Here is a 26,528-nt window from a genome sequence, read left to right on the forward strand (position 1 = left end):
CCCACAGTCCTTTTCCCCAAGGCTAAACAAAGGTGACTTTACTGATAGAAAATGTGCTCTCCACTAGGCCCTAATACTGGTTCTGGGCTTTTGCTATTGACTAAGGGGTTGTGGATGGAACTTGGACTTAAGGACAAACATATTCTTTTTAGTGAGGGAAGGGGGAAGAGAATGGAGTGTGCTGGGCGCCTGCCCTTGTACTTTTGACCCTGCAAATGCAGATGTACTAGGTGGGCCTAATCTCCCTTACTAGTTTTGTAAACCTCTTGAAGGACAGAAAACAAAAACAAACAAAAGAAAAGAAAAGAAAAAGAAAACCAAGACTTATGATTTTTTTTAATTTTTAAAAGTAAGCTTTCTACAACTTGAACTAGAAAACTTATCATTCCTGGGCAAGATCTGTCCTGTAGACTTTTTGTGTTAGGTTGACGTACTTTTTCAATTTTATTTGGAATAAATATTTACTATTTGGGAAATTGTACACAATAATCTGGCTTCTCAGGAAAAAAGTAAATCTGAAAAACACTAGACCCAGCACATTCCCAAATGGTGTCTATAAAGAGCAGTTATTTTTTTTTTCTCATCCCAATAGACATTGTGTTGTTTGTCCAGTCTGTCATCATCCAGAGAGTCTCATGTTTTCTCTTAACAACAATTTCAGTGTTGTCAGTCACCTGTCTGGCTTCTAAGGGCATATGACTATGTCATGCAATAAACATGCATGAAATGAATGAGTAATTAAGACATATAAGATAGTGTTAGGTCAGAACTAAAATTATTAAATTATAATAATTTAATAATTAAATTACTTCATTTAATTAAAATTCATAGGCTATCTTAAAATTCTGACCATCTTAGAATTACTTTTAAAACTCTCCTGTGAAGAGGCATTGATTTTCACAAATGAACTAGCAGTAACTCTATGTAAGAAGTTTAATCTAATTCTTAAATTTTGTGACAAAATTATCCATCGGATCATTAGTCTTAAACAACTCCTCAATGTTAAATGCTCCTATCTGAGGTTCCTAATCAGATAATCTTTGAAAGAGAAACCTTTGAAAATGTCTGCTTTGTATCTTAAATCAGATCCCTCTACTTTGAATTTCCTAGTTCTCTAAAAGAGAACTTTATGGCATGATGTCATAAATACGTTTTTCCTTTTAAAAATATCTCTTTATCCCATTGGATTACACATTTTATTGTTAATATCTTTCTTTTCAGAGCCAAATGCTAGTTAATTTATGACAGAGTCATATGCTAGGCACTTTGTTTTGTATGACTTTATATGTCATATTTCAGTTATTAAGGTGCCTTTGGATGTGCTATGTGATATTTCTTATTACAAATGAAATAGTCTACTTTTAGATCACATCTTTTATTTGAAGATGTAATTTTCTAAGAGTGCTATAAAATATGCAATCGTTCTTTAAGGATAGCATTTGTATTATAGTGGTGACTACCAGATAGGAAAGGAAGTGATGCAAAGGGGAGATATTTCAAAATAAATAATAAAGTCATTTTGTTCCATGTGTGCTAAGATAAAAGCAAAGAGGATGCCTCATTTTTATAACTGAAGTTAAACCACTTGTCTCTTATGAACTCCTCTAAAGTCCATTCCCAATGCCATCAATATACTGATTTCAAATATACTACTGATTTCAGAAGGAAACATCATATTCTAGTTGAATTATAATTGGAGAAGGTAGGCTAAATAGAATTAAAGGCCTATATCTACACATAAGCTGTATTCAGATATCTTGTAAAACCCCAGCTATGCATCATCAGTGGTTGGGTCCCACAATATTAGATTTGAAAGCTATTCATTGCTTATATATGGTAATATTTCATGAAACTCTTCTGTATTCTAAGTAGAAAATTTGCTTAATGTGGACAATCCTAAAAATCTCAACGTGCCTCTTCCCATTATGTATTTCCTTTGTCTGTCTAACTGTAGCATTCCCCTCCTGCCTGGACAGCTGTGGAATAAGCCTGTGCTAATAGCACATTTTCTTGGTTGGGAGCTTCATGCTGCATTGAAGGCACAGCCTGTCAGTGGGTCTCCCCAAAGATACGAGGATGCTATTGATCTGGTTTTCCTTCATGTTATCTTTCAATTCTTGATTTGACTTGACTTCTAGTGAATCAGTTAAAAGCTCACTGCTGAGGCATGAGAATTCAGTGACAGCTTTCAGTGCTGTACCCCTTATGAAGAGATTTGGCTGCATGTAAGATACGGTTTAGTTGTCAGGCCTTAGCATGCAGCTGACATCTTAAAATGATCCATAATCTGTTACAGGATTACTCATGTGGGAGATCCTACATGGACTGTACAGCCTGTTGGGATGTCAGTGTCAATACTGTATTCTGTACATAGGTATCTGACAATAAATGGCCTTGTGATTTAGGGGACAAGGCCTAGAAAAATGACACATTCAGAGAGCAAAATAGCTATAAAAATTAGTCTAAAACAAATGACATAACCATCTGCAGACATGCCTTTTCCAGAGAGGTAGTTTACAAATATATTGTGTAGAAGACTTAATGACATACTTAGTTACCATTGTAAATTAAATTTGGAATATAGAGGAAGATATAATCTAATTACAATTTGTGTGTTTGAATAAAGATGTGCAAATATACTATTACAAAGGTATGGTGGGATAAATGGAACTTATTTTTGTGGTTTCCTAGGTATAACTCTAGGAGATATAAAATATTTTCAGAGATTCCAATGGCTAGCTATTTAAACTCAACAGAATACTGTTCTGAATTAGTTCAAATAACAGAAATTCGTGTTATGTAGCTTGGGAGATATTGGGATATACTACTAACAATGCAAGGTCTTTGGTGTTATCTAGGCAGTAACTAGGGCTGCTTCTAAGTCTGCTAGGTAACTGAGGCTTCAGCAACATTTGTGCATGTCTCTATATATAAACAATTAAATTTAAAACTATGTTGCAAAATCCATAAGACTACATCAGCTATAGTAATCTGTCCATGAAGATTCACCATAATGGTAAGAAAAGAGGCTCTTATGTACTTATCAGCCAACTAGTACACGTGAAGAGTCTTCTTAGTGCCCATGTACCATCTTTACCCTCTTTTCTCTATTGTCAACTGTGCTATACTTAGTTAATTTCGTGTCTCTTGCAAGATTGCTGTTTCCAATCATGTCATGATTCTTCAGGACCTATTGTATTTAAACAGTATAGATTTGGGGCACCGGGGTGGCTCACTCAGGTAAGCACCTGACTCTTGGTTTCAGATCATGGCATGACTTTGTGGTTCCTGAGTACGACCCCACATGGGGCTCTGCACTGAGTGTGGAACCTGCTTGGGATTCTCTCTCCCTCTCTCTCTGCCTCTCCCCCAATTAAGCTCTCTCTTGCTCTCTCACTCTCAAAACAAATAAACTTCAAAAATAAATAAACAAAAAAGCCGCATAGATTTGCTAATGTTACTTATGTCATTACTCATTTTGTCTCCCCAGAAGATATGCTTAAGTCCTAGTCATTGATGAATGTGACCTTATTTCAAAATAGTCTTTATAAATATCCAAACTAAGATAAAGTCATGCTGGATTAAGGTGACTCTAATTTAATGACTTGTGTCCTTATAAGAATAGGAGAATTTGGCCAAAAACACAGTGGAAAGGTCCGTGTAAAAATGGAAGTAGAGACTGGAGTAATATGTCTACAAACCAAGGAATTCCAAGGAGCCAGCAACAACCAGTAGCTAATAAAGAGGTTTGGAACTAATTCTCCCTCTGAGACTCCAGAAGAAACCGACCCTGTTAACACCTGAATTTGGAACTTCTGGCCTCCAGAAAGAAGTATGAGAGAATAAATTCCTGTTGTTTGAAACCACACACTTTGGGGTAATTTGTTATGGCAGGCCTAGCTCCATCATCTAACAGGTCACGCATGGATACTGGCTTTCAATGATCCTCTTAAAGATTACCACTGTGATTCATTAATGATGACAGCAAATGTAAGTCTTATCCAGAGTATACAGGAAACAGTGGGTAATTCATGTTTTGTCATGTTAAATTTACAATTTGGAATTTTATAGCAAAAATATAGAACAGCACATCTTCCAACCGGGTCTTCTCTTGAACTCTCATAATCATTCCTATAAGTTGATCTCTCTCAATATTGCTGGTACCCCTGACTTTCTTTAGTGAGGATATTAGGCAAAGGACCTGTCGATGAAATATGAAGTTAAGTCCAAATTGCAAAAGGAATGTCATTTTCTTTTTTACCATGGCTTAAGACTAACCCAGGAGAACACAATGTCACCACATCAATTGGAGGCAATGGAGGCTATCAGTTGGAAGGACCCTTGAGTGTTGCAGAGTAACAATTGCAAAAGCTCTTGCAGAAGATACACATAGTCACCCCTGCACGACTGAAAAATATGTGATACAGAATCTGCAGAAGTATGGGGTGAATAAGTGCCAAAAATAGGGGCTGCACAGGATAAAAGATATGTTTATCCACAGGAGTATTAAACTAAAAGTGACCCAGGTCTTTGGTAAATAGCAAGACCTTTATACCTCCCAGGTCTAAGGTAGGTACCAAAAGTAATATTGTAAGAAATGTTTGTTTGTTGTCAATATTACCTAGTGTTCATTTACCCTCTTCTTGATTCTAACAGATAGCATAGTGCTCAAATGTCTACTGGAGACTGTACTCTCAGCTCTAGGGTTGCAACTTGTTGGTCTAAGGATAAACCAACTCCAGGAAATTGCTTCTATCATGCAATACTATATATTTTTAGCCAGTTTTCTTTTTTTTTAATTTTCTTTTTTATTTTTTAAAATTTACATCCAAATTAGTTAGCATATAGTGCAACAATGATTTCAGGAGTAGATTCCTTAGTGCCCCTTACCCATTTAGCTCATCACCCCTCCCACAACCACTCCAATAAACCTCAGTTTGTTCTCCATATTTATGAATCTCTTCTGTTTTGTCCCCCTCCCTGTTTTATATTACTTTTCTTTCCCTTCCCTTATGTTCATCTGTTTTGTCTCTCAAAGTCCTCATATGGGTGATGTCATATGATTTTTGTCTTTCTCTGACTGACTAATTTCACTTAGCATAATACCCTACAGTTCCATCCACGTAGTTGCAAATGGCAAGATTTCATTCTTTTTGATTGATGACTAATAATACTGCATCGTATATATATACCATATCTTCTTTATCCATTCATCCATCGATGGACATTTGGGCTCTTTACATACTTTGGCTATTGTTGATAGTGCTGCTACAAACATGGGGGTGCATGTGTCCCTTCGAAACAGCACACCTGTATCCCGTGGATAAATGCCTAGTAGTACAATTGCTGAGCCATAGGGTAGTTCTATTTTCAGTTTTTTGAGGAGCTTCCATACTTTTTTCCAGAGTGGCTGCACCAGCTTGCATTATCACCAACAATGCAAAAAAGAACCTCTTTCTCCACATCTTCACCAACATCGGTTGATGCCTGGGTTGTTAACATTAGCCATTCTGACAGGTGTAATGTGGTATCTCATTGTGGTTTTGATTTGTATTTCCCTGATGATAAGTGATGTTGAACATTTTTTCACATGTCAGTTGGCCATCTGGATGTCTTCCTAGGAGAAGTGTCTATTCATGCCTTTTGCCCATTTCTTCACTGGATTATTTGTGTTTTGGGTGTTGAGTTTGGTAAGTTCTTTATAGATTTTGGAAACTAACCCTTTATCTGATATGTCATTTGCAAATATCTTCTTCCATTCTGTCGGTTGCCTTTTAGTTTTGCTGATTGTTTCCTTCGCTGTGGAGAAGGTTTTTATTTTGATGAGGTCCCAGTAGTTCATTTTTGCTTTCGTTTCCCTTGCTTCCGGAGATGTGTTGAGTAAGAAGTTGCTGCAGGCAAGATCAAAGAGGTTTTTGCCTGCTTTCTCCTCGAGGATTTTGATGGCTTCCTGTCTTACATTGAGCTCTTTCCTCCATTTTGAGTTTATTTTTGTGTCTGGTGTAAAAAAAGGGTCCAGGTTCATTCTTCTGCATGTCGCTGTCCAGTTTTCCCAGCACCACTTGCTGAAGAGACTGTCTTTATTCCATTGGATAGTCTTTCCTGCTTTGCCAAAGATTCTTTGGCCATACATTTGTGGGTCCATGTCTGGGTTCTCTATTCTGTTCCATTGATCTGAGTGTCTGTTCTTGTGCCAGTACCATACTGTGTTGATGATTCCAGCTTTGTAGTATAGCTTGAAGTCTGGGATTGTGATGCCTCCCGCTTTGGTTTTCTTTTTCAAGATTGATTTGGCTATTCGGGGTCTTTTCTGGTTCCATACAAATTTTAGGATTATTTGTTCTAGCCCTGTGAGAATGCTGGTGTTACTTTGATAGGGATTGCATTGAATATGTAGATTGTTTTGGGTAGTGTCGACATTTTAACAGTATTTGTTCTTCCTATCCAGGAGCATGGAATCTTTTTCCACTTTTTTTTTTTGTGTGTTCTCTTCAATTTCTTTCATAAGCTTTCTATAATTTTCAGCATTTAGATTTTTCACCTCTTTGGTTAGATTTATTCCCAGGTATTTTATCATTTTTCTTTTGTGCAAGTGTAAGTGGGATGGATTCCTTGATTTTTCTTTCTGTCACTTTATTGTTGGTGTATAGGAATGCAATTGATTTCTGTGCGTTGATTTTATATCCGGCAACTCTGCTGAATTCATGAATCAATTCTAGCAGTTTTTTGGTGGAATCTTTATGGTTTTCCATATAGAGTATCATGTCATCTGTAAAGAATGAACGTTTGACTTTCTCCTGGCCAATTTGGATGCTTTTTATTTCTTTGTGTTTTCTGATTGCAAAGGCTAAGACTTCCAATACTATCTTGAATAACAGTGGTGAGAGTGGACATCCCTGTCTTGTTCCTGACCTTATGGGGAAAGCTTTCAATTTTTCCCCATTGAGGAGGATATTAGTATTGGGTTGCTTATACATGGCTTTTATGATCTCGAGGTATGCTCCTTTCTCCCTACTTTCTTGAGGGTTTTTATCAAGAAAGGATACTGTATTTTGTAAAATGCTTTCTCTGCATCTATTGAGAGGACCATATGGTTCTTGTCCTTTCTTTTCTTGATGTGATGAATCACATTGATTGTTTTGCAGATATTGAACCAGCCCTGCATCCCAGGTATAAATCCTACTTGGTCGTGGTGAATAATTTTTTTTTAATGTATTGTTGGATCCAGTTGGCTAATACCTTGTTGAGTATTTTTGCATCCATGTTCATCAGGGAAATTGATCTATAGTTCTCCTTTTTAGTGGGGTCTTTGTCTGGTTTTGAATCAAGGTAATGCTTGCTTCATAGAGAGAGTTTGGAAGTTTTCCTTCCATTTCTATTTTTTGGAACACCTTCAAGAGAATAAGTGTTAATTCTTCCTTAAATGTTTGGTACCATTGCTCTGGAAAGCCTTCTAGCCCTGGACTCTTGTTTTATGGCCGATTTTTGATTACTAATTCTATTTCCTTACTGATTATGGGTCTGTTCAAATAATCTGTTTCTTCCTGTTTCAGTTTTGGTAGGGTTTATATTTCTAGGAATTTGTCCATTCCTTCCAGATTGTCCATTTTATTGGCATATAATTGCTCATAATATTCTCTTATTATTGTTTTTATTTCTGCTGTGTTGGTTGTGATCTCTCCTCTTTCATACTTGATTTTATTTATTTGGGTCCTTTCCTTTTTCTTCTTGATCAAACTGGCTAGTGGTTTCCCAATTTTGTTAATTCACTCAAAGAACAAGCTTTGGTTCCATTGATCTGCTCTACTGTTTTTTTCGGTTTTGATAGCATTAATTTCTGCTCTGATCTTTATTATTTCCTGTCGTCTGCTGGTTTTGGGTTTAATTTGCTGTTCTTTTTCCAGCTCCTTAAGTCATAAGGTTAGGTTGTGTATCTGAGATCTTTCTTCCTTTTTTAGGAAGGCCTGGATTGCTATACACTTTCCTCTTTTGACTGCCTTTGCTGCATCCCAGATATTTTGGTTTGTGGTGTTATCAGTTTCATTGACTTCCATATACATTTAATTTCCTCTTTAACTGCTTGGTTACGCCATTCATTCTTTAGTAGGATGTTTTTCAGTCTCCAAATATTTGTTACCTTTTCAAATTTTTTCTGGTGGTTGATTTTGAGTTTCACAGCATTGTGGTCTGAAAATATGCACTGTATGATCACCATCTTTTTGTACTTACATAGGCCTGATTTGTGTCCCAGTATATGGTTTATTCTGGAGAATGTTCCAGGTGCACTGGAGAAGAATGTATATTCTAGTGCTTTAGGATGAAATGTTCTGAATATATCTGTGAAGTCCGTCTGGTCCAGTGTGTCATTCAAAGGCATTGTTTCCTTGTTGATTTTCTGTTTAGATGATCTGTCCATTGCTGTGAGTTGGGTGTTGAAGTCTCCTACTATTATGGTATTGCTATCGATGAGTTTCTTTATGTTTGTGATTAATTGATTTATATATTTGGGTACTCCCACATTTGGCACATAAATGTTTACAATTGTTAGGTCTTCTTGGTGGAAAGACCCCTTGATTATGATATAATGCCCTTCTGTATCTCTTTATACAGTCTTTATTTTAAAGTCTAGAATGTCTGATGTAAGAATGGCTATTCAGACTTTCTTTTGTTGACCATTAGTATGATGGATGGTCCTCCATCCCCTTTCTTTAAAACTTATGGTGTCTTTAGGTCTAAAGTGGGTCTCTAATAAACAGCATATAGATGGATCTTATTTTCTTATCCATTCTGTTACCCTATGTCTTCTGATTGGAGCATTGAGTTCATTGATTTTAAAGTGAGTACTGAAAGATATGAATTTATTAACATTATGATGCTTATAGAGTTGGAGTTCCTGGTGGTGTTCTCTGGTCCTTTCTAATCTTTTGTTGCTTTTGGTATTTATTTATTTACATATATATATATATATATATTTTTTTTTTTTCCCATCTTTTCTCCCCTCAGAGAGTCCCCCTTAAAATTTCTTCTGTGGCTGGTCTGGTTTAGTGGTCACAAACTCCTATGATTTTTGTTTGTCTGAGAAACTTTTAATCTCTCTTTCTATTTTGAATGACAGCCTCACTGGATAAAGAATTTTTGGATGCATATTTTTCTGATTCACCACACTGAATATATCCTGCCTCTCTTTTCTGGGCTGCCAAGTTTCCGTGGATAGGTCTCGTATAAAACTGATGTGTCTTCCCTTATAGGTTAGGGAATTTTTTTCCCTTGCTACTTTCATGATCCTCTCCTTTCCTAAGTATTTTGTGAATTTGACTATGATATGCCTTGTTGATGGTTGTTTTTTGTTGAATCTAATGGGAGTTCTCTGTGCTTCCTGGATTTTGATGTCTGTTTCTGTCCCCAGGTTAGGAAAGTTTTCCACTATGTTTTTTTTTCACGTAACCCTTCTACCCCTATTTCTGTCTCTTCCTCTTCTGGGACCCCCATGATTCTGATGTTGTCCCTTTTTAATGAGTCAATGATTTCTTTAATTCTTAAATCATGCCCTTTTGCCTTCATCTCCTTTTTTTTTCTGCTTCATTATTCTCTGTAAGTTTGTCCTCTATATCGGTGATTCTCTGTTCTGCCTCATCTATCCTTGCTGCTGCTGCATCCATCCGTGATTGCAGGTCAGTTATAACATTTTAAATCTCATTCTGGCTATTTTTTACTTCTTTTATCTCTGCATAAAGGGGTTCTAATCTATTTTCTACTCCAGCTAGTTTTCTATTTATCTTGATTCTAAATTCCAGTTCATATGTCTTGCTTGTATCTGTGTTGGTTAAATCCCTGGCTGTCGTTTCTTCATGCACTTCCTTTTGGGATGAATTCCTTTGTTTTGCCGTTTTGAAGGGAGAAAAGGAAGTAATGAGATAGAAAAATTAAAATTAATAAAAATTAAGTAAAAAATATTAAAATTAAAAAATTAAAAAAATACACACAGAAAAATATCGAATAAATGGTGCTAGATCCTAGGTGTGTTTTGTCTGGGTGTTGAAAGTGGTTTGACAGATTAGGGAAAAAGGGGGGGAGAAAAAAAAAGGAAATCATTTGAGAATTTGAAAAAAATGAATACATTGAAGTAGACTAAAATGAGATGAGGGGAGAAAAATAGAATTTGAGAAAAATATACACAAAAGTAAAGAATATGGTAGAAAAAATAAAGAAAATATTTTTAATAAAAATTAAAAATTAACATGATTTTTTTCTTTTTCTTTATTCAAGAAAAAAAGACATTAGGGGCGCCTGGGTGGCGCAGTCGGTTAAGCGTCCGACTTCAGCCAGGTCACGATCTCGCGGTCCGTGAGTTCGAGCCCCGCGTCGGGCTCTGGGCTGATGGCTCAGAGCCTGGAGCCTGTTTCCGATTCTGTGTCTCCCTCTCTCTCTGCCCCTCCCCGTTCATGCTCTGTCTCTCTCTGTCCCAAAAATAAATAAACGTTGAAAAAAAAATTAAAAAAAAAAAAAGAAAAAAAGACATGAAAAACAGAAAAAATAAAAAGAAATAAATAAAAAGGAAATCTTTTGAAAATTTGAAAAAGTGAATACACTGTAGTAGACTAAAATAAAATGATGGATGTAAAATAGAATTTGAAAAAATTTACATAAAAGCAAAAAAATGCAGTAAAAAATTACAGAAATATTTTTAATAGAAATTGAAAGTAAAAATGAAGTTTTTCTCTTTCTGCATTCAATAAAAAGAAAAGAAATGAAAAAGAGAAAAAAAAGAAAGAAAATTGAATGATGGACCTGCTTACATATTGAAGTAGGACTGAAATTACTTCGTTTTCCCCTAGAAGTCAGTCTGTGTAGTGCTTTATAGTCCATAAACTAAGTCAGCAGTGAGACTTGTGTTCTTGAAGAGTGAGGTTGGCCCAGTTGGGCGGGGCTCAGTGTAAGGGCTCCGCTCTCCACCAGATGGCGCTGCTAGGCTACTGGGGTGGAATGTTGCGGTGCTAGTAGGTGCCTATGCCCATGGGTGGGACCGGTGAAAATGAGGCCACCCAGCTATCTAGTCTGTTCTCCTGGATCAGTAATCGAGCACCCGTCCTCTGTCTTTAGCTTTCATCCACTCCCCACTTTTTCACTCTCTGTGACCAGGCCCCAGGCAGTACCTCTCTCCTGAGTTTTGTCTCAGATGCGGCTATTTTCCCTGGCCCCTTACTTCTGAAGTACTGCGGCTTTGGCCCGTTCCGCCCCTCTGTGGGAGGGTCTCACTGAGCACTGGCCGAATGCCAGCTGCACCCGGGAACCTTTGCTGGACCCTGCTGCTGCCGGTGCCCCGAGACTGCGGCTGGGTGCGAGCCTGCCCTGGAAAAAGTTCGCAAGATAGTGTAGCAGCAGTATTTCAGGGATTATGGAAAATCACAACACACATCTGGCACCAGGCTTCACTCGTAATGACCTTGTTCCAGCATCAGGGAATGTGGCTGTTCTCTGGGTTCTGCTGTGACCAGGCGGCTTCAACAGTCTCTACCAAATGTCCTTCCAGCAGTGGAACTGCTTTTCCCTGTGTGGCCCGAGGACCTTCCGGACCCCACTGTGTTCCTGAGGATTCACATTTCCCACCAGAGCACCGCCAGGTATTGAGCTGTGGAGTTGCAGCCTTTGCACTCCCCTTGTTTACAGTCTTAATGGGATTTAAACTCTCCTTTCTCCTTACTCCCTTTTTAGTTTAGTCCTTGTGGCTATTCCACTTTCTCTCCAGCTGCTTTTGGGGAGGGGTGCTTTCCCCATATTCTCCCCACCCCCCCCACCCCCCCAGTCTCCGTCCTCTCTCTGCTTGCAAAAGTACCTCCCTTCCTGTGCCTTCTGGCTTCCGAAGTTCACCTCTCCGCACCAGGTACTTGCTGAATTATGTGGTTCAGGTTGTGCAGATTGTTGTGTTAATCCTCCAGTTTTCTAGGTGTGTAGAATGGTTTAGTGTTGTTCTGGCTGTATTTCATGGATGCGAGAAACACAAAAAACTTCCATGCTGTTCTACCATCTTGGCTTCTCAATTTTAGCCAGTTGTATCAAAGTACCTTCTTGCTAAATGTAAACAAGGCCCTGGTTGTTACTGGTAACCATCCTATCCTAGATCCTTAAAGAAAAAATTGCTTTATGAAAAAAATTGACAATTTGGGAAGGAGAACAGAAAGAGAACTTCAATTTTAAATTTATTTATTTTTAATGTTTATTTATTTTTGAGACAGAGAGAGATAGAGCATGAACGGGGGAGGGTCAGAGAGACAGGGAGACACAGAATCCAAAGCAGGCTCCAGGCTCTGAGCTGTCAGCACAGAGCCCGATGCGGGGCTGGAACTCACAGACCATGAGATCATGACCTGAGCCGAAGTTGGAAGCTCAGCCAACTGAGCCACCCAGGCGCCCGAGAACTTCGATTTTAAATGATGAAGTTGGACTTCTGAATGAATCAATATAAAGCCAACACTAGCTCTGTATTTTCATCTCCCTATTTATTCCAAGTAGGGTTTTTTTTTGTTGTTGTTAGTACAAAATATCTAATTGATAACCCCATGAAGGGGAGTTGATAACCCCATTAGGAGAAAGGTGACCAGTTAAAATATTATTGCCTTTATTTGGGTTAAGGGTTTAGATTATATAATGGAAAAAAATGGTATAGGAAAAATTGTTATATATATTATATTATATTATAGTATAGTATAGTATAGTATATATATTATAATATATAAATTATATATTATATATAATATATATTATAATATTAACATTATATTATATATAATATATAATATATATATTATATTTATATTATATATATTATAAAACTCGATATAGTATTGATATAAACTCGAGTTTATCGAGTTTATATAAAACTCGATACTTTACAATGATCTGTAATCTGTTACAGAATTTCTCATGTGAGAGCTCATACATGGACTGTACAGCCTATTGGGATGTCCATGTCAATACTATATATGGTATATAGGTTTATAACAACATATTTATTGTGATTTAGAGACCAAGATCTAAAAATGACACTTTCAGAGAGCAAACCTATTGTAAAATGTAGACTAAACGAATGCTATAACACTCTGCCATCAAAAACAATAGTGCTGGGGCGCCTGGGTGGCGCAGTCGGTTAAGCGTCCGACTTCAGCCAGGTCACGATCTCGCGGTCCGTGAGTTCGAGCCCCGCGTCGGGCTCTGGGCTGATGGCTCAGAGCCTGGAGCCTGTTTCCGATTCTGTGTCTCCCTCTCTCTCTGCCCCTCCCCCGTTCATGCTCTGTCTCTCTCTGTCTCAAAAATAAATAAATGTTAAAAAAAAAAAATTTAAAAAAAAAAAACAATAGTGCTTACCTTTGTTTTTTGTCACTGTGTAAGACACTTCCATCATTTCATATTCATTTTTAACTCTCTGAAATACTATCTGGCAAAGGCATTATTAACTCCATTTTGCAGATGAGGAATCTGAGACTTACTGAGTTCAGGCAAGGTGCAAAAATAATGTACCTAATAACTGAGAGCGCTCAAATATAATCCCAAATCTGTTTGATTTCTAAAGACCACATCCTTTTATTCCTGGAATGTTTTGAAGAAAGACATACATAAGATCCAAAGATTAGCTTTGTAAATATGGCTAATCGTTTCAAGCATTATATTTTGTCTTTTAATTGTCATAGGTGGTTTTTGTTATTTGGGTTTTTTGTTCGTTTGTTTTTGTTTTGTTTTGTTTTGTTTTGTTTTGATCACCAGCCTCATAATCTGCAGCACACATATACTAAGCACCAGTTGAGAGCAAGGGCATAAGGTTATTTATTCATCCACTTGTTTCTTGATACTTCGACTCTGAAAAAAGGGCCAGAACAGAGCTAATGCAAACATCTGGTAACCTCAAAATCAAATGGAATGTTCTAGTATCATTTATCAAAACATGGATTTCCTGAATTACACAGAAATTAAATGCTGAAGTAACTAAACTCCAAACTAGCATTTTTTCCTAACTTTATAAAATTTATCAGTGTTTTGGATGGTTTTAGTAAAATGCTGTGTGTGTGCATGTGTGTGTGTGTGTGTGTGTGTGTGTGTGTACATGAGTGTGAGACAGAGAGACAGGGATAGAGACAGAGATTGGCCTAAGCAAATAACTGTCTTATGCAGCAGAGAGCAGCTATAATACTGACTATGCCACATTGGCTTTTTTTATATTCTTGCAGTGGTTGCTGAACCATCTGTATCTCCCCAGTCCTGAGGTCTCTTGCACTATTTCACTTTAACACATGGCATTGCCTTTATGTCCTCAGACATGAGACTCAAGGATTTTTTTTAAGTTTTTTTTTTCAGTTTTTATATCTAGTTTGCTTTTTTTCTTTAATTTTTTTTAATGTTTATTTATGTTTGAGAGACAGTGTGAGCAGGTGAGGGGCAGAGAGAGAGGGAGACACAGAATCTGAAGCAGGCTCCAGGCTCTGAGCTGTCAGCCCAGAGCCCGATGCGGGGCTCGAATTCAAGGACCATGAGATCATGACCTGAGTGAATTCGGACCCCCAACCAACTAAGCTACCCAGGTGCCCCTAGTTTGCTTTTTATTTAAAGTTTAGTTAGGGGTGCCTGGGTGGCTCAGTTGATTAAGTGTCCGACTTCATCTCAGGTCATGATCTTATGGTCCGTGAGTTCGAGCCACGTGTCGGGCTCTGGGCTGACAGCTCAGAGCCTGGAGCCTGCTTCAGATCCTGTGTCTCCCTCTCTCTGACCCTCCCCCAGTCATGCTCTGTCTCTCTCTGTCTCAAAAATAAATATACATTTAAAAAAATTTTAATTTTACTTTGTTAACATACAGTGCAATATTGGTTTCAGGAGTAGAATTCAGTGGTTCATCATTTACATACAACACCCACTTCTCATCATAACAAGTGCCTTCCTTATTCCTTCATCCATCTAGCCCATCAAGACTCAATGATTAAAGATATGACTATTAATCTAGGACCTTAATCCACCCCCTTGCACCTTCTATTTCCAGATTCAGAAAGTAGTGGTTGCTTTCTTCTCTGTGAACTGTCTTCATATAGCATGTAAATTTCTCTAGAAATTCCCCTTCCTCCAATGAGCAAACTGTTTTCTGTTATCCAGAGCAGGGGCTTTTCTAAAGAGCCAGATGTTAAATATATTAGGCTTTATGGGCCAGATGTTCTCTGTCATGACTATTCAACTATGCCATTGTAGTGGGAAAGCAACCATAGAAAATATGAATGGATAAGTCTGTGTTCTAATAAAACTTTATTTACAAATTCATGTGGCCAATGAATTTGGCCCATAGGTTGTAGTTTTAGGGTATCACTGTATTATTTGTCTTCTTTTATGATAAGTATATTCAGCTTTGACTTACTTTGGAATAAAATTTCAGAGTAAAAAAAAACCAAGAAATCAAATTATCCTGACATAAAATATTCAGGAAAAAAATTATTCTGAAATATATACATATATATATAATTTTTATATATAATTATATACATATAATTTTTCTATTGACTAATTATTCAAACTGACTTTCAAACACTATCCTCTTTATATTCTTTCTACCCCTTCTCTATATACACAGAGAATAGCACACACACCAATCTATTATGGATTGCCATCTCAACCATTTTACTTCACAACCATCCCCATGATGATATAATATTCATTTTATGCTGTTGTGTCCTTCTTTCTACCATTTCTACCTAGAAATGCCCACCTAGACTTTACCTACCCAAAAGCTGCCCATACTTCAACAATTATGGGTGTAGCATTAGAATGAGAATGACTAATTGTTTTGCTGAGTACTGTAATCCTTAATGTTATTTAATATGACATTTATTGTCTGTGACTATTTATTCTGTGTGTATATGCGTGTGTGTGTCTGTTTTAATACCAGTCTAGGATGTGAGGATTCAAAAATGAATAAGAAGTCTCAAATTCCTGCCCATGTGGAGTTTATATGCTGGTAGAGGAGACCATCATTTGAGCACTTACTTATTTCCTTATGCCCTCTTGTTTTTACTAAAAAAAACATTGTGTGGGGGCGTCTGGGTGGGTAAGTTGATTAAGCATTTGACTCTAGATCTCAACTCGGGTTTTGATTTCAGGATCGTGAGTTCAAGCCCCTCATTCGGCTCCATGCTGGACATGAAATCTACTTATATATAGTGTGGTATAGCATTCCTTCTCATTAAAATTACAAGGTACATGAAGGTAGAAACCTGTTCTGTTTTGTACACATCTCACAATAACTACTTGGTGTTTTTATTGCTATCACTTAAAAGGAAAATGATGAATAAAATTAAAAGGTGGAATTTCTTTTTAAAATTGCCTCTATTTAAAATTTTAGATATTATAATTTGCCACATTTGTCTAACTTTTTTGTTTGTAAGAACACCTTGAGTTTTACAACTGCAAGTTACTCCTTTAGTTTCCCCAAAGTTAGAGTTTCGATGAAGAGTAACTACATTGACCCTGAAGTAAGAGAGCAATGGCATAGGTTGAGTGAAGGGTCAATAAGCTGAGAGGAAAGATGTGTGGGATGATTGAAAAGCTTTCTCTTTTAACTTGCTGGTTTTCTGTTAGTTGGGGGGTGGGGAGTCTTTTTGTGATGAAACTATTGCTGATTCAGAAAAAAAAAGAAGACAGAGAGACGTGGAGAGTGATATGATAAAAGCCTTCTTTTCTTGATTTCTTGCCTCCATAATGTGACAAAAATATTCAAAATGAAAATACATAACCATAGATTAAATGTGGGTCACTGACAAGAAGATTCACTACTCCGTCTCTTTAAAACTCAGTTGTCTAATTGTGAATTAGATTTTCAATTTCCGAATCAAGTGAAAAAATGTGTCAGAATTATGTGTTGGTGGGAAAGGGCACAATTCTAAATGACATGAATTGAATATTATTACAAAAGTATATTTCTCACTTTGTCTTATGATTATTTTGACATAAGACTACTTCCTGATTTGCATTAAACATAATGATGATGGCATGAGCCCAATATTTAATTAAGACCTATCTTCTAATAACTAATGGTTGAATTTGACACTTTTCTGCTATATCCTAACATGTGAAGGTTTTGGCTGAAATCCAGTTATCACAGCTGTTCTTATATGATCACTTCTTTGAGAAAACCATTTTTCCCACCTCTAAATACCTATTTTTAAATGTAATTTTGCTGTGAGAACTTCTTTTATCCTTTCTTACATGTAAGTACTTTCCTTTTGGGGAAATTCTTAACATTGGTTACTAACTGCTGTTCACAACTATTACTCATCTGTGATATCATTATTAAGTAAGTCACCAAAAACTATCCAAGGTCAAGTGTTCCAGAGAAGGTAGTATTCTATTGTTAGAAGATTAAAGTAGGGAAACTTCTAGACCAAAAAAATAACATATATCAGGAATATGTCCTAAAATGATTAAATTGGTATAAACATATTAAATTCATGTCTTTAAGCATTTTGTATTCTTTACTCTTATAGACAAGAGACAAATTTTATATTGGATATAAAATCAAACCTGTATTATCCTGAATGTATGTTTTCTTTTTAAAATGAGTAGGTAGGTGGAGGAGTTAAGATGGCTGAGTAGGAAGGGTCCCTGGGCTTGTCTTGTCCCTTGAACACAGTTGGAGATCAACATCAAATCATTTTGAACACTTAGGAAATGATCTGACGATTAAGAGAACAATCTGCATAATTTGAGGAAAAGAACGTAGCAAGTATGCTGTAGTGAGTGGGGAATTGGGGGAAAGAAAAGCTGTGGTGTTCCAAGGGGTGGAGCCCTATTTTTGGAAATAAATAAAGAAGGCGGGAGAGAGGTGTGTCAGGTTCACACAAGAAAAGCATTTCCCCAAAATGATTAACAGAGGAGGCATGAAACAGACTATCACGTTTTTGCAAATAGTAGAGCTGAAATTCTGAGTGTTTGGCAGTCTGTGCAATTTGCTGGAGTAGATCCGGGTGTGTGGCAGTGTTCCTGGGGAGAAGAAGGGGAGACCCAGGAGTGGACAGCAGAAAGTGTGGTTTGGTGACACTGGGAGAGAATGTTCCTTTTCCTGGAGTATATTTGGAAGAGGGTGTATTTCCTCTCCAAGGTCTGAAGACCCGTCTAGCACCTTTGAGCGGCTTTTCAATAGCAGGGCACCGAGCCACATGCAGAGGGTGGATAAAGTGGTCTCAGCTTTTTGCTGTGCTTCACCATAAGCTCCATCTATCCAGACACCTGCTCAGTCCTGTGACTGCTTTTCTGGGACAGAAAGGCACCAGGTGTAGTGCTGTGAGTCTCTCTTCTAGAGAGAAGGAAGCAGGTCCATGCCTTGCCAGGTCTTTTAAGATTTGGGATTTGAATTCTAGCCATGCACCAAAGATAAAACACATGAGACTGGGTGCGTCATTGGCCCTGGGAAACAGAAGGGATCTGATGGAAACCTGGGACAAACGAGGGGAGATTGTTTGCTTGTCTGTGAGGGCCACCTGAACAGGGGCGGGCACCAGCTTCCCTCCCTGGGGATGAGACGATGAGATGATGTCATCTTCCATCACCTGCCAGTCTGGTGGGACTTCAGGGAGCAACACAGTGCCCCGTCCCCTAAGCTGGAGCCACTTACACCAAAACCTGCCCCCCCTATGCCCTGCAGGGACATCTTTACAAGGGCAGGTCTTGATTGTGAGGCAGAACAGTGGACCTCTTCCACAGAGAATTAACACACTCTCCCTGTATGCACCAAGTCTACTGATCATAGAGTGCTCCAAAGCATCAGCTTCAGCTCTGGTGAAAATAAGACCAGGATCTTTTCTGTTTGTTTTGTTTGTTTTTAATCAGGCTTATGTTTTGTTGTTGTTGTTGTTGTTATTTTTCATTTGTTTGTTTTTCATTTTCTTTTCTCATTTTTTGGATCAGGCTTCTTTCCTGAAAGCAGCTAGGGACAAAAGGTCCTTAACCTACAAGGGTAGACACAAGGGTACCTACAAGGGTACCCTAGCAGGGTAGCTGCAGACTTGTCCACAAAAACTAGACAGGCCAAAGGAGCCTGGCATGATATTTATCATGCTAAATGGGAAAAATATGCAGCCAAGAATATTATCCAGCAAGGATGTCATTCTGAATAGAAAGAGAGAGAAAGAATTTCCAACACAAGCAAAAAGTAAAAAAAAAAAAGTTTATGAACACTAAACCAGCTCAAGAATTATTAAAGGGGACTCTTTGAGTAGGAGATACCAACAGCAACAGACTACAAAGGAATAGAAACTATCTACAGGAACAGTGATTTTACAGGTAATACAATGGCACCAATTTATATCTATGACTAATTAAATATAAATAGAGTAAATGCTCCAATAAAAAGACATAAGACATCAAAATGGGTTAAAAACATACCCATATATATGCTGCTTACAAGAGATTCATTGTAGACATCAAAACACCACTGAATTGAAAATTAGGGGGTGGAGAACAATTTATCATACTAATGGACATCAAAAGAAAGCTGGAGTAGCCATATTTATATCAGAAAAACTAGTTTCAAGCCAAATACTATAAAAAGAGGTGAAGAAGGGCACAATACGGTGGTCTATCCAACAAGAAGGTATAAAAGTTGTAAATATTTATGCCCCAACAATAATAATAGGGGATTTTAACACCCCACTTAATGCAATGGACAGATCATCAAAGCAGAAAATCAACAAGGAAACAATGGCTTTGAATGACACAATGGACCAGATGGACTTAAAAAATATATTCAGAGCATTTTCCCTTAAAGCAGCAGGATACACACTCTTTTTGAGTGCCTATGGAACATTCATCAGAATAGATCACATACTGAGTCACAAATCAGGACTCAGCAAGTAGAAAGGACTGAGTTGACTGAGATCATATCGTGCGTATTTTCAAATCACAATACTATGAAACTTGAAGTCAACCACAAGAAAAAAAAATTGGAAAGACTACCAATACATCAGGGTTAAAGAACATCTGATTAAAGAATGAATGGATTAACCATGAAATAAAAAAAAATAATTAAAAAAATACATGGAAGCCAATGAAAATGAAAACACAACAGTTCAAAACCTTTGGGATGCAGCAAAGATAGTCATAAGAGGGAAATATATAGTAATTCAGGCCTTATTCGCAGGAAGAAAATTCTCAAATATACATTCTAACCTTACACCTAAAGGAGCTGGGGGAAAGAACAGCAAATAGGCCCAAAAACATCAGAAGGGAAATAATAAAGATTAGAACAGAAATCAATGATATTGAAATTAAAAAAGAAAAAAAAAACAGAACAAATCAACACAACTAAGAACTAGTTCTTTGAAAAAAATAATTATAATTGATAAACTCCTAGAAGACTTATCAAAAAGAAAAGAGAAATTTATTTATAAATTTATTTATGAATTATTTATAAATAAAATGACAAATGAAAGAGGAGAGATCTCAACCAGCACCACAGAAACCCAAACAATACTAACAGAATATTATGAGTGATTATATGCCAACAAGTTGGACAATCTGGAAGAAATAAATAAATTTTTAGAATCATATAAACTACCAAAACTGAAATAGGAAGAAATAGAAAATTTGAACAGACCCATAACCAGTAAAGAAATCGAATCAGTAATCAAAAATCTCCCAACAAACCAGAGTCCAGGGCCAGATGTCTTCCCAGGAGAATTCTACCAAACATTTAAAAAATAATTAATACCTATTCTTTTGAAACTGTTCTAAAAAACTAGAAATAGAGGGAAAACTTCCAAACCCATCCTATGATGCCAGTATTCCCTTCATTCCAAAACCAGACAAAGATAACACTAAAAGGAGAATTAGAGGCCAATATCCCTGATGAATATGGATGCAAAAATTCTCAATAAAATACTAGCAAATCCAATCCAATGGTACGTTAAAAGAATTATTCACCCCAATCAAGTGGGTTTATTCCTGGGATGTAGGGCTGGTTCAATATCCACAAATCAGCCAATGTGATATACCACATTAATAAAAGAAAGGATAAGAATCATATGATTCTCTCAATAGATGCAGAGAAACCATTTGGCAAAATACAGCATTCTTTCTTGATAAAAACCCTCAAGAAAGTATAGATAGAAGAAACATACATGAACATCATAAAAGCCATATATGAAAGACCCACAGTTAACATCATCCTCAATGGGGAAAATCTGAGAGCTTTTCCCCTAATGGCAGGAAAATGAAGGGATTTTCACTCTCACCACTGTTGTTCAACCTAGTACTGGAAGTCCTAGCCTCAGAAATTGGACAACAAAAAGAAATAAAATTCACCCAAATCAGCAAGGAAGAAGTCAAACTTTCACTCTTTACAGATGACATGAAACTCTATGTAGAAAATCCAAAAGACGTCATCAAAAAATTACTAGAACAGATACAAGAATTCAGCAAAGTCACAGAATATAAAGTCTATGTACAGAAATCTGTTGCATTTCTATGCACCAATAATGAAGCAGCAGAAAGATAAATTAAGGAATCAATCTCATTTACAATTGCAACAAAAACCATAAGATATCTAGAAGAAAAAAAAACCTAACTACAAGGTAAAAGAGCTTTACTCTGAAAATTATAGAACATTTATAAAAGAAATTGAAGACACAAAGAAATGGAAAAACATTCCATGTTCATGGATTAGAAGAAAAAAATTGCTAAAAATCTATACTACCTAAAGCAATCTACACATTCAATGCAATCCTTATCAATATAACACCAGCATTTTTCACAAAGCTAGAGCAAACAATTCTAAAATTGTAATGGAAGCACAAAAGACCCTGAATAGTCAAAGTGAAGTTGAAAAAGCAAAGTAAAATGGGAGGCATCGTAAGGCATCTGGGCTTCAAGATGTATACAAACTGTAATCGCAAAGGCAGTATACTACTAGCACAAAAACAGACACATAGATCAATGGAACAGAATAGAGGATCCAGAAATGGACCCACAACTATATGATCAACTAATCTTGGACAAAGCAGGAAAGAACATCCAATGGAAAAAAGACAGTCTCTTCAACAAACAGCGTTGGGAAAACTGGACAGTGACGTGTAGAAACATGAAACTGGAACACTTTCTTACACCAGACACAAACATAAATTCCAAATGGGTGAAAGACCTAAATGTGAGACAGGAAACCCAGAGAACCCTGGCAGCAATGTTTTTGGCCTTGGCTGCAGCAACTTCTTACTAGTAATGTCTCCGGAGGCAAGGGAAACGAAAGCAAAAATGAACTATTGGGACTTCATCAAGATAAAAAGCTTCTGCACAGTGAAGGAAACATAAAAAAAAACTAAAAGGCAACCAAAGGAATGGAAGAAGATATTTGAAAATGACATATTGGATAAAGGGCTGGTATCCAAAATCTATAAAGAACTTGCCAAAATAAACACCCAAAAAATAAATAATTCAGTTAAGAAATGGAGAAAAGACATGATCAGACATTTCTCCAAAGAAGTACAAATGGCTAACAGATACATGAAAAAATGCTCAACATCACTCATCATCAGGGAAATAGAAATCAAAACTACAGTGTGAGGTGATACCACCTCACACCGGTCAGAATGGCTAGAATTAACAACTCAGGAAACAAATGTTGGCAAGGATCAGGAGAAAGGGGAACCTTCTTACACTGTTGGTGGGAATGCAAACTGGTACAGCTGCTCTGGAAACTAGTATGGAGTTTCCTCAGAAGGTTGAAGATAGAGCTACCCTATGACCCAGCAATTGCATTACTAGGTATTTATCCAAAAGAAGGATACAAAAATATAGATTTGAAGGGCCCATGTACCCCAATGGTTACAGCAGCATTATCAACAACAGCTAAAATATGTAAAGCGTCCCAATGTCCATCAACTGATGAGTGGTCATACATATAATGGAATATTACCCAGCCATCAAAAGGAATGAAATCTTGCCATGTGCAATGATGTGGGTAGAACTAGAGTGTATTATGCTAAGGAAAATAAGTCAGTCAGAGAAAGACAAATACCATATGATTTCACTCATATGTGGAATTTAAGAAACAAAACAAGTGAACATAGAGGAAGGGAAGGGAAAATAAAATAATATTAAAGCAAAGAGGGAGGAAAACCACAAAAGACTATCAACTATAGAGAGTAAACTGAGGATTGTTGGAGTGGAGGTGGGGGGGCAGAGTTGGGATAAATGGGTCATGGGCATTAAGGAGGGCACTTGTGATGAACACTGGGCATTATATGTAAGTGATGAATCATTAAATTTTACTCCTGAAATAATACTACACTATATGTTAACTAACTTGAATTTAAATAAAATCTTGGAAGAAAGACAAGGAAATGAATAATCATGTAGAATAAAATATTATAATGAATTACTATAGCTGAAAAAAAACCATCAGTACAACAAAAATAAATAAATAAGTAAATAAAATGAGTACTTAGCATTTCTTTATATATTAAAAAGGAAATGCTTCCTCTCCATAGTGTCCTTTCATCATATTTTTTAATCCCAGATACTAGGATTATTCAGAAGTGTGACACATAGAATGAGATTTTAAGGTCCTGGAGAGGAAGTGTGAATAAAACTGGAGTAGCACTTAAGGGCAATAGAGTAAATCCTGGGTGTGAGTTTGACAAGTACAACTAGTTTAAATATAGCTTTCCCTTGGGACAAATGTAGTTTCCCATTAGATTAAATGTACTTATGTAATTATTGTGATCACTATTTATGGGATTGTGATTATTTAAACTCTAAACTCCAGGAAAAATCTGAGTTCCAAGTTGTACAGGAGTGAATTTTGTATCCTGACCCTGCTATGTTCACCTCTGTGTGATTTGCCACAGGACTTATAACAGGAATGCTGTAACAGAATTGCGAATCTGAAAGCACCAAAATTTCTCATTTGATCCATTATATCTCATTTTACTTTGGACTACCTTCATTTTGAGTCTTGATTAACTCTGTCTCTTCTGCTTAGGTAGTCTTAGTTGAAATATTGATTATCTTTTCTGCAGTTCTCTCAACTTTCAACTATATCCAGTCAAATTTGAATGATACCTAATTTTACCAGTCCTGGGTATCCACTGGCTGTTAAACTGAAAGTTAAGTATCACTTTACATAGAACCACCATCAGCTATCACAGCACTCTGTGTCAAAATCAATGTTTGTAGTTTTGAAGTATAATATCATTAACCCTTACAGAGGCCCAATAGTCACATATAAATAGCTATGAACTTGGAAGGCACATAAAATTTCTATTTTTTTTAAGTGTGCTGTAAATGGCAATATCACCCTATCTTGGCTTCCATATAATCTTTTCCTTTTTCTGGTGATTCAATTAATACTTCATTTAAACAAGCAAATATCCCAGGGTGTCTGGGTGGCTAAGTCGGTTAAGCATCTGACTTTGGCTCGGGTCACAATCTTGCTGTTTGTGGGTTCAAACCCCTCATTGGACTCTGTGCTGACAGCTCAGATTCTGGACCCTGTTTCAGATTCTGTGTCTCCCTCTCTGTCTTCCCCTGCCCCACTTGCACTCTGTATCTCTCTCTCTAAAATAAATAATTATTAAACAAACAAACAAACAAGCACATATCCCAACTTTGATCTCTTTTATAGCCAGGTATCTATAAATGATTTACGTAGAAATGTTAAAGAATACCTTCCTTCCCTTATTGGTTATTTAAAAGTCTAAACATAAAGGATTTGGGATATGAAGGGCTGGCTTCCTAGATGTGAGACCTATGCAGTTGCATAGGGCCCCACACTGACACATAACCACAGATGGTATAATGCTCTGCTGTCTTTGTCTTGAAGTTCTTAAGAATTTATTTGAACAATTTCATTTTTCACTGGGCTCAACAAATTATGTAGCCAATTTGCTTTTGAAACTTGGCAGAGGCAGTAGGAAATCTGGTCATAGGTGATTTGGGATATTAATTAAGGAGATAAGAACTATCAGGATAAAAATTTAATTCAATAAATATTTATTAAGTGCATACTGTTTGGCACGTACTATTCTAGGAACTGGCGATATGGTAGTCAAGCAGACAAGCACACTCCTTGTGCTATGGATCTTATGTACTAGAGAGGAGAGAGATAATAAGCAAATAAGGAGACTGCTAGATGATAAGAACCAGGAAAAAAATAAAGTACTATAAAAGAAACAAAGTGAGCAGGGAGGGAGTGACCATCCACCAGAACAGGATGGGCTAGAATTGTAGTATAAATTGCCCTCTCTGCTAAAATTGTCTCTGCTTTAGGACAAACTCACTCTCCTCTCCAACCCTTTCATATGAAAGGAGATCATTAGTCTGTTGTTTAGGCGAGAAAATGGAATTGGTGGGAGGTTTTTATTAGAACTTACTGAAATCGAGTTTGTAGTTCATTAAAATTGGTCTCTAGCTCAGCAAATGGTGGAAGTGTGGGTGCTTATGACCAATGCATTACCCTGATTTCTGCCAGCTTAATTGTTTCTGTCCTAAGAGAAGCACAACCAGAGAGGTGAGGTAATGGGTCTTGGTATTTGTAACAGGAACATGACAACTATTCAAATATACTTGATGATTTATTACAACATCTGAGAGTCAGTTTCCAAGTCACTTTAAAAACAATGAAATACCAGAAAACTAACCTTATGATAGTACATATTCTATTTTAAAATACTATATCTCTTAGGAGTATATTGTTTTTGCTTGCACAAATTCAATATGTATGCACTAACTTAATGTACAAGTAAGGAAATTGGGTCATGATGGAAGAACACAGTTGTCATTGTAACATTCTATTCATGTCACCTAATTATCACGGCATCTTTACTAAACTGAACTAAAGTCCCTTCAGATATATTATAAATGAAACTTCACACTTTCTCACAATTTATTCAAATATATTACTGACATGTTTTAAGAGCTCATTATAGACACAGGAACCAAAATTAACTTTGATAAGCTCATGTAGTAAGACAGGAGGTCAGCTGGTAAATATGTGATCTTCAGAAGATTGAACTGCTTTATTTATATCAAAAACTTGTGTTTATCCAACGTTGGCACCCTTAAAATGTGAATTAAATTTAATAGAAGTGTATATCACCAATCAATGGCTGAATTGTGTGAAGTCACAATCCCGTTCATATTTTTAAAAAAAATTAACACTTATTTATTATTCAGAGACAGAGAGGGACAGGGCATGAGCAGGGGAGGGGTGAGAGACGGGGAGACACAGAATCCCAAGCAGGCTCCAGGCTCTGAGCTGCCAGCACAGAGACTGACGCCGGGCTCAAACTCACAAACCGCAAGATCATGACCTGAGCCGAAGTGGGATGCTTAACCGAAGGAGTCACCCAGGCACCCCTCAAACCCGTTCATATTAATCACAGTGTCATCAAAAGTAGTCTTCATTACTTAATTAAACAGGCTTCATCAAATCCTATTGCTTTAGGTTGGACATTGTGCTGCTGCCATTAAACAGATATGGTCACCTCACCTCTGCATATTAGCATAGTTGT

General features: G+C 36.9%; 1 pseudogene; it reads right to left on the bottom strand.

Moving 5' to 3' along the window:
- The window catches only part of LOC125164808 (trifunctional enzyme subunit beta, mitochondrial-like), a 28,142-nt pseudogene extending 14,746 nt beyond the window's left edge, over window positions 1-13,396 (bottom strand).
- Between the last annotated feature and the right edge of the window lie 13,132 nt (window positions 13,397-26,528).

Source organism: Prionailurus viverrinus, chromosome B1, assembly GCF_022837055.1.
Source record: "Prionailurus viverrinus isolate Anna chromosome B1, UM_Priviv_1.0, whole genome shotgun sequence".
Taxonomy (NCBI): domain Eukaryota; kingdom Metazoa; phylum Chordata; class Mammalia; order Carnivora; family Felidae; genus Prionailurus; species Prionailurus viverrinus.